The sequence below is a fragment of the Notolepis coatsorum genome (genome assembly GCF_963971535.1).
Source record: "Notolepis coatsorum genome assembly, chromosome: 18".
In the NCBI taxonomy this organism is placed as follows: Eukaryota; Metazoa; Chordata; class Actinopteri; order Aulopiformes; family Paralepididae; genus Notolepis; species Notolepis coatsorum.
In genome coordinates, this window is record NC_140182.1 from 89,599,385 (window position 1) to 89,609,219 (window position 9,835).

Consider the following 9,835-nt stretch of genomic DNA (forward strand, 5'->3'; position numbering starts at 1 on the left):
CGTCTACTCTAAGCCATTCTAGGTAGTCAAAGTGGGCAGGGGTGAGGTGGGTTCTAGGAGTAAGGTCAAGTAGTAGTCTGACCAGTTTGTTTTGTGATGTTTGTAATCTTGTTTTTAGCGCCTTTGAGGTGCTTTGGTACCATGAGGTGCAAGCATAATCGTAGTACCCTTGGTAGTACCCTTGAATGAGTGCTCCTGCCAGAGTCTTCAGGGTATTCTTGTTTACCAGAGAGGAGATCCGGTACAAGAATCTAGTTTGTTGGTTGACTTTTTTGATTACATTGGTTGCCATTTTGTCACAGGAAAGATTTGCCTCTAGGATGGAACCCAGGTATGTAATTTCATCTTTCCTTGTGACAATTTTGTCACCCACTGTAACTAGGGTGACCAAATCCATATGATCCAAATGCAGGACAGCGTGTCGATTTTGCGGGACATTTGTTGAAATTGCGGGACAGTAATGAATATGTATACAATAATCATGTTTACATAATGTATTCATTTTGATCAAAATATAAGCATATATAGAGTTAAGATACATGAACCCTGTGATCTCTCTTGTACTGTGATACTGAAGTGCATACATGTATTCAGGGCTTGACATTCACTTTTTGGCTCACTAGCCACTGTGGCTAGTGGTTTTCCAAAGTCACTAGCCACTCAGCATTTTCACCAGCCAAAAATCCCCGCACTCGCGCCCCCACCCAAAACGTTTTAAATATAGGTCATTGGACAATGTAACTGCAAGCATTTGTTTGGACATATGATTTTATTTGAACAGAAACATCTAAAATAACATCTAATCCAAAATGTCAGTAGTGTGGTGTGTGCTAAAATAATATCTAATCCAAAGTGTCAGTAGTGTGGTGTGTGATAAAATAACATCTAATCCAATAACATCTGTCCCCACCCGAACATCCCACCCGCCAAGACAAGTACAAACTTAATTAATTAAATTGTAGAGCACTGTGATATAAAGTGTTACCAATATTTGCTTCGATGTCTAGTCCTCTATTCAGTGTGTGTGTGTGTGTGAGAGAGAGAGAGAGAGAGAGAGAGAGAGAGAGAGAGAGAGAGAGAGAGAGAGAGAGAGAGAGAGAGAGAGAGAGAGAGAGAGAGAGAGAGAGAGAGAGAGAGAGAGAGAGAGAGAGAGAGAGAGAGAGAGAGAGAGAGATATCTGGGGCAGCTGTCCATGGTGCTGAATATTTGCGACAGGGCTGTGTTAGTCTGGAGCTCGTATGCTTCTTAATGTTAAATGAATGTGGCTAGCTAACAAACACCGTAATATTAGTTTAATAATACACGTTACATAATACATGTTAGTTTGTCTAATACTTACTCGCACATCCACAAATAGTCGGTGAAGGGTCTTCCTTTCTTCCCGATTGTGTGAACGTTGCGGAACAGCAGCTTCAACTTGTCCATCTGAGCTGATTTCATTGAGACCAGGGATCTGACCGCAACACTCTCCTCTAACAGACCAGTCTTCGCCCACTTGGTAGCTAGAGTATGTATGTGGCCGTTTGATATTTCATGATCCTTTACCGTTTCTAATTTTAAATTGGTTGTGCCAATAACAAACGACAAGCTTTTGGACTTGTCAGTGCCAGACGCAGGGTATGGGGTAGACGGTAGACCTCGCATACAGTCACGTCATTCCCCAATATAGCTTAATAAAGACTTTGCACGGTACCAACAATAACCCCGGTAGACAGTACCTGGCGCGAGCTGTTTATTGCAGCGCAACTTGAGCGACCGGAAATAAACAGCTCGCGCCAGGTATATATAATGCGCTTGTGCTGGAATATCTCCACTTGCACAACCTGAAAGTAGGCACTTCCGGCTGACATCCGGTTGCCAATGGTACTTCCTGTCCCATCCAAATACATTGGTTTTAGCTACTTTTCTCCCCTTATTTAAACAACTTTGTCGTCACAGAGAGTCAATGAAACGTTTGTATTATTATAGTATAGAATGTATTTAATAAGCAAACGTTTGTCAGCAGGGTTTTGGGGCTGTATTTCATGTAAAAACGTTTACTGTTAGTTTCCTTGCTCAGCCAGCATTAGCCTTCATTAGCTAACAGAAGCTAGTGGTTAAACAGGCCGGATTAGCTTTGAGCTAACTATCTTTCCCGACCCATGTATTCATTCCATTCTAAACATAACGTTAGTTTACAAAACATGACCTGTCTATATAACGTTGAGGAACAAATTATAAGTGTGTGGGTGTGTGTTTTGGTGAACATTGGACTGCAAACAGAAAATGCATCACAGTTACAGACAGTAGCTACTGTTAGCTGCACTCAGGCTGGCTGCACTCAGGTGGCGCGATCAGCCTGTTGGACAGGGAATGAAGATCTCCAGCGAACACTTCATTGCCTCGGATTATGTTGTTGGGGGTGGAAGGTTTGTCCAGAAGACCACTAATCAGCTGAAGCCTGATGCGGTTCCCTCGGTCTTCGACAGACAGACCGGCGCAGGCTCCCAGGAGCGATGGCTAGCTAGTTAGCACCAGCCGAGGACCGGCGTTAGCTGCCGGGAGCGATGGCTAGCTAGTTAGCACCAGCCGGGGACCTGGAGCGATGGCTAGCTAGTTAGCACCAGTCGGGGACCGGCGTTAGCTGCCGGGAGCGATGGCTAGCTAGTTAGCACCAGCCAGGGACCGGCGTCAGCTCCCGGGAGCGATGGCTAGCTAGTTAGCACCAGTCGGGGACCGGCGTTAGCTGCCGGGAGCGATGGCTAGCTAGTTAGCACCAGCCGGGGACCGGCGTCAGCTCCCGGGAGCGATGGCTAGCTAGTTAGCACCAGTCGGTTGGTCCCCGGCTGGTGCTAACTAGCTAGCCATCGCTCCCGGCAGCTAACGCCGGTCCCCGACTGGTGCTAACTAGCTAGCCATCGCTCCCGCAGCTGACGCCGGTCCCCGACTGGTGCTAACTAGCTAGCCATCGCTCCCGGTCCCGGCTGGTGCTACTAGCTAGCCATCGCTCCCGGGAGCTGACGCCGGTCCCGACTGGTGCTAACTAGCTAGCCATCGCTCCCGGCAGCTGACGCCGGTCCCCGACTGGTGCTAACTAGCTAGCCATCGCTCCCGGTCCCCGGCTGGTGCTAACTAGCTAGCCATCGCTCCCGGCAGCTAACGCCGGTCCCCGACTGGTGCTAACTAGCTAGCCATCGCTCCCGGGAGCCTGCGCCGGTCTGTCTGTCGAAGACCGAGGGAACCGCATCAGGCTTCAGCTGATTAGTGGTCTTCTGGACAAACCTTCCACCCCCAACAACATAATCCGAGGAAATGAAGTGTTCGCTGGAGATCTTCATTCCCTGTCCAACAGGCTGATCGTGCCGCCTGAGTGCAGCCAGCCTGAGTGCAGCTAACAGTAGCTACTGTCTGTAACTGTGATGCATTTTCTGTTTGCAGTCCAATGTTCACAAAAACACACACCCACACACTTATAATTTGTTCCTCAACGTAGGGCTGGGCGATATGGAAAAAAATCATATCGCGATAACGATATGATAATTTTATTTTATTTCTCGATATCGATAATTATCGAATTGTTATAAGTATAAAAAAAATTAAAAAAAAAAAAAAAAAAATTTAACAACAGATGTATGTTTATTTTGCAGCAATTCTTTGTCATTGCCGCCATCTTTAGGGTTACATCCCCTCACACTCCAGTTCTCAGGCTGCAGCTGGTTTAAAAGCTAAAGTAAACCGGCTTCTCTGCTGGCTGTGGCTCCAGAGGAGTTGAACAGTTCTGGCTCTGCTAGGTTATTTTCGATCTTTTGGCGCTTTTTTGGTGGACAAACCACCGCACATGTGCACTGTGACTCGTGACTGGAGTCTAGTTCTGCTAGCACACATAGCCTACTGTGTACAGACGGTTTCAAAATGTATTTTAAATTAGAAAGCAAACAAAATAAATGGACAAGAGAAAAAGAAATCTGAATTTGGTCAGTATTGTCATTTGGACAAGCAAAGCCATTACTTTAAGTTGCAGGCAAGAAAGACAAGTCTGTCCACTGTCTCTGGTTTTAAAACTGCCCTGTTGCAGGTAAAAAAAAAAAAAAAAAAAAAAAAAAAAAACGATTTTTCGATTTTTTTTTATTTCGATATTCGATATCGATTATTAAAATATATCGCGATATTTATCGTTATCGTTATATCGCCCAGCCCTACCTCAACGTTATATAGACAGGTCATGTTTTGTAAACTAACGTTATGTTTAGAATGGAATGAATACATGGGTCGGGAAAGATAGTTAGCTCAAAGCAAATCCGGCCTGTTTAACCACTAGCTTCTGTTAGCTAATGAAGGCTAATGCTGGCTGAGCAAGGAAACTAACAGTAAACGTTTTTACATGAAATACAGCCCAAAAACCCTGCTGACAAACGTTTGCTTATTAAATACATTCTATACTATAATAATACAAACGTTTCATTGCCTCTCTGTGACGACAAAGTTGTTTAAATAAGGGGAGAAAAGTAGCTAAAACCAATGTATTTGGATGGGACAGGAAGTACCATTGGCAACCGGAAGTCAGCCGGAAGTGCCTACTTTCAGGTTGTGCAAGTGGAGTTACATAACGTTACGTATGTAGTACTTGCGGTTGCGGTGCGTGCATTAGTGCATGTTTTGGGGATTAATGAGAGGACAAAAACAATAATTATTAATAATAATAATTTTTTTTCTTTTCTTTTTCGGGACACTTATTGAAATGCGGAACAATATTCTTCTCTTGCGGCATGCGGGACAGAGGGCTGAAATGCGGGATTGTCCCGCACAAATCGGGACGTTAACTGTAACTGAGAAGCTGTCGGTCTTGCTGAGTTTGTTATTTGATCCGAAGAGAATGGTGGATTGACTGTGGTTGGATGGATGGATGGTTGACTGTGTCGAAGGCTGCAGATAGATCTAGGAGAATCAGGACAGATGAGAGGCCTTTCGCTTTTGCTAAGTGAAGTGCCTCTGTGACCGCAATGAGGGCCATTTCTGTGGAGTGGCCAGTCCGGAAGCCTGACTGATTAGGGTCTAGGTCTAGGAGGTCATTCTGTAAGAGATAAGCAGTAAGTTCAAGTGTTTTAGAAAGGAAGGAGAGAAGAGAGACAGGATGATAGTTGCCTATGACGGTGGGGTTCAGGGTTGGTTTTTTTATGAGCGGTGTGACTCTGGCTTGTTTTAGGGAGGTGGGGACCACCCCCGAGTTGAGGGAGGAGTTGATGGTTGCAGTTAGGAATGGGAGGATGTCTGGTGCTATGGTCTGGAGGAGTGGGGAGGGTAACTGGTCCAGCTGGCATGTAGTCGGACGGTTCAAAGTTACCAGTGTCAGGGTCTCGGCTTCTGTAATGGGAGAGAAAGATAACAGAGTGAAGGATGAGGTTCTCGATTCAGTATTTGGAATGGGTGGGGGTTGGGAGAAGGAGCTGCGGATGTTCTCCACTTTTTCCTCAAAGAAGATCGCAAAGTCTTCGGCAGAGAAAGATGAGGGAGGAGGGGGTGGGGGGGGGGGGGGGGGTGAGGAGCGAGGACATGGTAGCATGCAGTTTGCGAAGGTTCTTGGCAGAGGCCTTGAATCTATGGTGAAAGAAAGTAGCTTTGACATTAGTAATGGTTTTGGAGAATGTTAACAAGAGGTTGTGATATGTGTCGATGTCAGCAGTGAGGCGTGACTTTCTATACTTCCTCTCAGCTGCTCTCAGGACCTGTCTTTGTTCTCTCACTGCATCCGTCAACCATGGACTGGGTGCATGGGGAACGGCGGGAAGGTTTCTCAATGAGGGGACAGAGCTTGTCGAAGGAGGTTGTGAGGGCTGAGAGGAGGGTGGAGGTTGCCATCTCTGTGGGGAGAGCAGAGAAGGTGTCACTCAAAGGTAGAGCGGATAGTATGTCAGAGGAGAGGGTGGAGGGGGATATGTCATGATGATTTGCCTAACGGTTGTTGACTTGCATCTATTATGTACTTTTTTAAGTTAATTGGTTAATATCTTCAAAACTAAAAAAGATATCAACAATCCTTATATCATCTCTAATAAGCTTCATCCAATAAAGATCCACATCAATCTAACAGGATCTACAGTTTAGGAGATGGAAATTCTTTGGTTTTACATCAAATCCCAAATGGCGGAAAATCCAATATGGCGGACTTTATGTTGTCCTTGAGGCAAATTTGTAGAGGGCATAGAGATGGATGTCTGTATCAAGTTTCGTGTAAATCGGACTCACGGAGTTCTGACCTTTCAAAGTTCAAAAGTTTGACCTTTAATTATAGCGCCCCCTTAAGGTCAATTGGGGTCATATTTGTTAGAAAGTATTTACACACAACTTCCAACCAATGGGTCAAAGTTCATGTTGCTACCATTTACCACCTCACGGGAATTTGCAAAACCAATGCTGAAGGAGAAAAAAAAAGAAATTCACACAAAAACAACAGGGTTTCCGCACTTTGTGCTTGATAACACAGACATCTAGATACAGGGTTCCAGCATCTCTTCAACATAAAATGTAAAATCACAGTAGTGATCTATTGGGATGTCATATTTAACCGACTTCACTATTATGAGATTAAAAACATCATGGTTAATTAACTGTAAGGATTAACATGATGAAAGATATGGTATCTGCGTCTACACTATTCAATTAAATATTTTTGGCTTTTTTTAGCTAAGCAAATGCACATGCATAACAAATGCACAGCCAACAGTCATACATAGGCTACTGTACATATAAAATCATCAAGGTTAAAGTTTCAAAAACGTATTTCCATTGTGGACCTCATTTAAAAGACAAGATGAGTAGGCAGACATGACAGTGGCAGGTAAATATAAAACAGAAATAGTATATATATAGTGTAAAATGAGCTAGAATTAGCTTACAGATCACATCAGCTCAAAATAAAAATAAATCGTTCCACTACTTTTCTGAGCAGAAGCACGCGCACGCACATGCACGCGCGTGCACACAAAAATGCGTTCACAACTTTCACTCGACTCGTCGTGCCGTGCGCCAAGTACCGACTCACATAGCTACTTGTCTTTGCATAACAATAGCATATCAATAGCATAACAAATAACGAGAAAAATGGTCCCGACTGGAAGGATGAGACATTTCTTAAGTTGTGCTTCAGAAGGAAACTGTCCTTCTGTAAACTGTAAGTTACATTGTTAATTTAGTTTGTATTTACTTTTCTAGTTTAAGTTAATTCAATTAAAGAAATTGTAACTACAATATTGTATCTACAATTACATTTAAAACATTGTTTGTTTTTCAACCATATCTGTTGACAATATAATTTCTTTATATCGAAGGCTACATCCTGCTACCTTTTTCAGCTTCTCTATTTCAAGGCAATATTTACAAAAACTAAACTAAAACTAGTAATTTCCTACACAACCATGTTTCCTACTATTTATGCATAATACTCATTCTAATCATAATGGTGGTCGGAGCTGTTCTGTCGCACACAAGGGAACATTTATGCGTATGCGCGCGCGTACACGCGCCACGTGCGGGAGCGCGTGTGCATGTGACGTCATTATAGTACAACCACTTCTGAAATTACGACTGCACCCCTGCTCGTGAGTGTAAAAGGAGTGGTTTCCTCTACCATACACAACATCCACCTCTTTACATTCAGCTTGAAAGACCTCAGGCTGACCGTTTAATTTGCAACATATTCCATTTCCAGGCGCCTTGATACGCAAATGTGCATTTTCTTGTTAGGTTTTTACATCTGTACATTGGCTATACTGCCCCTGGTGTTATAATTGGGTCCATCTCTTATTATGTAAAGTAATTTCTCTGGAAAATTGGAGCATTGCTATGAATGATTCTGTGAACCATGCTCAGTTTGATTTGTGTGCTCCTTGCTTCAACAGGGAGCCAGTTAATGTGAGAATGGGTTTTAAGCAGAGCCCAATCGCTGAACACAGGAGAAGAGAGAATGGAGCGTTTCAGGATATTTAATAGTATTCCCCAAGCAGACAAGAGTTACATCCAGAAATGTACAACAGACAGGAATTGGGAATGTTCTTGGGGCAATGAGAGCAGGTGCACTCCAGTGCTACTGCGGATGGAAGACACAGGTCCGTGTCGAGAGAGTGAGCAGGAACTCCTTAGTATAGCTCCAGGGGTCCAGACAGGGGCTCACTGGAACGGAGGTCCTGGGCACAAGAGAAGGAATGTTAGAAGGAACAGGGAATTATCACACGAGAGTGTCTAGCAGGTCTTCGGACTGAGGTGTCGTACCTAGGTAATGATAATAACACCACGACGACTTCTGGTCAGCATCCTCCGGTAGAAGTAGGGTCTTGGTGATCAGGGAATGGGATACAGCTGTGAAGAGCGAGGTGCCTGGCAACATGTGAATCAGGAGATGAGGTGCAGCTGAGTTGAGTGACAGGGGGTGAAGGAGTGCTGACCATACATGAAGAGGAGTGAGGAAGGTGTGTGGTGAATGTGAAGGGGGGATGAGGAGTGAAGAATGCTCTTGCTGTGATTATGATGTCTCCTTGATGTCTCCTTCTCGCATGTGCATGGGGGCCCAACCTAAACACAACCCTGATTCATTTATTTTGGGCCTTTGTAATTTGTTTTTCAGTAGTTAAGATAATGCATTGTACCACGATGAACTGGCATAGTCGAAGTGGCACTGTACAAGGGAGGAAACCAACATTTTCAGTATATCTGCATCAATTAAATATACATTCCTGGCTAAGCATTTGATGCAAGCATTAACCTTGCCCAAGACTTTAAGCATTTTCTTGTGGCCCTCCTGAGGAACAGCCTAAATAGTTGGTGGAGGGTTTTGGTCTATTTGAATGTCCCCCGCTATGGTATGTTATTGAATGTCCCTAAACCATGTCCTCACATTACTAAGCTCTCTGCTAAGTGTGTTCTCCAATGCCAGTTTATCTTTATGTGAGAAAAGTAGAGCAGAATAATCTGCATATAGGAAGTATTGGCAGGATGAACAGGCAGCCTTCAGGTCATTAATGTACAGTAGGCTGTGGAACACCACACGTAATGGCCTTGGGACAGGAGAGTATGCCGATTACTTCCACTAACTGTTCTCTATCCGTCAAGTAGGATCTGATGCAGCCAAGAGCTTTGTTCTCTAGCCCAATGACTTCCTTCTTGATATGATATGATATGATACATTTATTTATATTGCGCCCCTCAACCAATAGTTACATCGGCCCGGGGCGCATCCCGGGAGAGAAAGAGAAAACAAACAAAAGACAGGAACAAAACGAAAAACAGAAAAATACAGGCAGTCCAACCAATCAGATAGAGAACAGACAGACATAGTACACCACACATACAACAATACAAAAAACTAGCTCATGGATTGTTTATGGCGAATAGGTGGGTTTTGAGCATGGCCTTAAAGGTCCGTAGGGTGCTTGCAGATTTCAGGTTGAGTGGGAGCTTGTTCCAGAGGGTCGGTGCTGCGACTGCGAAAGCCCGGTTTCCCTTTGTCACCAGTCTTGTGTGGGGGATTTTTAGGCAGATTTGGTTGTTTGAACGGAGGGATCTGGAGCTGGTTGATTGGACCAGGAGTTATTTTATGTAGGCTGGGGTGAGACCGTTTATGGCTTTGTATGTGAACATGAGGATTTTGAAATGTATTCGCTGTTTTACCGGGAGCCAGTGTAGGGATAAAAGGACTGGGGAGATGTGGTCCCTCATCTTGGTGCCCGTCACGAGCCTGGCAGCTGCGTTCTGGACGAGTTGGAGGCGGTTTAAGTATTTGTCTGCGACACCAGAGTAGAGGGCGTTGCAGCAGTCTTGAGAAAATGAGGGTGAGGATGACCCTTTGAAGGTCGCTGGGGGAGAG